This window comes from Montipora capricornis, chromosome 7 (genome assembly GCF_036669925.1).
Source record: "Montipora capricornis isolate CH-2021 chromosome 7, ASM3666992v2, whole genome shotgun sequence".
Lineage (NCBI taxonomy): Eukaryota > Metazoa > Cnidaria > Anthozoa > Scleractinia > Acroporidae > Montipora > Montipora capricornis.
The window spans coordinates 30693908-30696407 of NC_090889.1; the positions used below are offsets into that span (position 1 = coordinate 30693908).

General features: G+C 38.9%; 1 protein-coding gene across 2 annotated transcripts in view; it reads left to right on the forward strand.

Moving 5' to 3' along the window:
- The window catches only part of LOC138056887 (uncharacterized), a 20649-nt gene that overhangs the window by 9246 nt on the left and 8903 nt on the right, over positions 1-2500 (forward strand). The gene's annotated exons all lie outside the window — the stretch shown is intronic.

Sequence of the window (2500 nt, forward strand, 5' to 3'; positions counted from 1 at the left end):
GCGAAGCCGAGGACAACAAAGTAGGAAGCAATTTGCACGTGAAATTCGTTGTTTTCGTTCTGCTGGAACGGATTTAATCGCGTAGAGCCACATTCTGAAGCCTAAAGTAAACAATGCCGCGCATTATTAGAGATCATTTCTTTTATCCCGTTAGCTTCGAATTATGTGGCCGCGGTACTTTTGAGGTATAACTGCAAGTGCATTCGCCTCGAGTAAGCCGATCGTTTTTAATTCAGGAAACTCCAAAGAGCGAAACGTTTTCCTTTGTCCTGCAAATTTTTGTCTGATTATAGGCACTATTATACGTCAGTAAGCACACCTTTCACAACATCTTAATAGGGTCGTTTATACGAGAGAAAATAATACACGAAAGGAACTATTTATACGAGTATAAACTCCCAGGCCAGGATAAGCCGCGGACAATGGAACCGGTCTTATCCAAAAGATCATCATCATTATCATCATCATCATCATCATCAACTTTGTTTATACACGACATCTTATCACAATAAAAGTGGTCTATTTTGGAATAGTGTCTAACTACAATCTACGACGTTTAATACAGATTTATCACATTAATTTGTTTCTTACATAAACGTAACTTCGGATTTTAACCGTTAAAAAGTTTTAAAAATAACAATCTTTTCGTTTGAGTGAGGTCTTGAAGTCTCTTAGGGTAGACTGAGTTCTTAAAATTGGGGAAAGTCTTCTCCACAGAACTGATCCTCGCTACTGTAAGCTCCCTTTTCCAAACTCTGTTTTGGGTCTAGGGATGTTAAAGTTAATTTAATAGCATCCCTGTTTTGTAATTTTTGGATTTTATCTGCTAGTCCTATCCCAATATTCCCCCAGACCGTACTACAATAATTGAAGTATGGCATTGCTAATACATTGTATATATTCATTCTTGCATCAAATGGAATGAAGGGTGATGACGCGTTTCAAAATTTTACGATCACCAGATATTTTTTTATAATAAATTTAATATGGGAGTACCATTTAAGTGATTCATCTATGTTGACTCCCAGATAGTTATCTTCTACTACCTTAACTATTGGGGTATTGTTAACTTTAAAAGTTAGTTTGTTGGCAGAAAGCATAATTGGATTTGATTCATACCATAGTTCCATGCCCTTGAGAGCTTTGAACACAAGAAGGCCCATGTCTCTTCGGAGCTTGAAATGGAGTGCCTGTGGTTTTGCTCAGTTCCAGTCAAAGAGCTCTGGAACGCTCGCCAAATTCGTAAGTCTCGACACGATACCGTGAATCAATGGCAGGCCAGATTCATTTTATTATCTCCCTGAACTACACACGCCGGGGTTACTGACCTTACTGACCAGTTCTTGAAGGAACAATGTATTTAAGACATACATTTGAACTGCGTGAATGAAAAAAAGTTAAGTTTGTCTTTAATACATTGTTCCTTCACCATATAATCGATGGGTTCAGTTATACGAGCTGACCAGCGCCCAGTTGGCTTGAGAGCTCAAATTGTATCGGGGGGTCCAAATTCGCTGGGACACCGGTATCGCAGACGTCACGAGTTTGAATTCTGTTCAAGCCTAAAAATTTCAGGCTTTCCTTTCGTTACAGCTAAAGTAGCGTTGATTATTAACTGCGATGATCAGCATCTTAGCTTGATTCTCTCCGCAGGCCAAACATATATGGCTTTCATATATAAACTGTTGTCGTGCAACATTGAGTTAGACAAATCGCCTCATCGATGTCGTACTGTAGGTTTTCATTCGTCGCTTGAAGGTGCCTAAGTACACTTGAACCTTATGGTTTTTAAGTAAAGGCAAAATAATGTCTTTGTTCTCAAAGCCTCTAAAAACTAACACTGAATAAAGCTTTCTTCGCTATCCCCGTCTTTTTCTCCCAAATCAAAGTCGCCATATTTTTAAGCTACCGAAAACCCGCACATATGTAGAATCATTTCCGCGTGATGACACTTCCACCATGAGGTTTTTTGTTTGTGCCGTGACACCTATGGGCCACCGTAGAAATCAATCTTCGTTCAAAAACATCCAACATCATGCAACTTGGTGGCCAATCGAGTGTAACATGTTGGATTCAACAATGTTGGATGACGTTGCACCAACATGTTGGATCCGTTTGGCCGGCCTTAAGTTAATTTTCGATTTTTTACCTATCCATATTCATCTCCTTTTGGAGTTCATTTTAATTTGTCGTCATCATTTTCTACTTTTCTGCGTCCATGCGTCGAGGTACTGAATGATTAGACGACATTCAATAAGTCATTAATAATTCATGGTAAAACAGCCTTTCAGGTTACCGATAAAAGGTCACGTGCATGAGCTTTAAAAACCAATAATACATTCCTCATTAGAGTTCTTTATATAAAGCATACTAATTAACAATTATTCCATGAGCGCGCGTTGGATATGAGATGATAGATAGCCAACGAGGCGCGTAGCGCCGAGTTGGCTATAAACATCTCATATCCAACAAGCGCGAGTGGAATAATTGCTTTATTAAA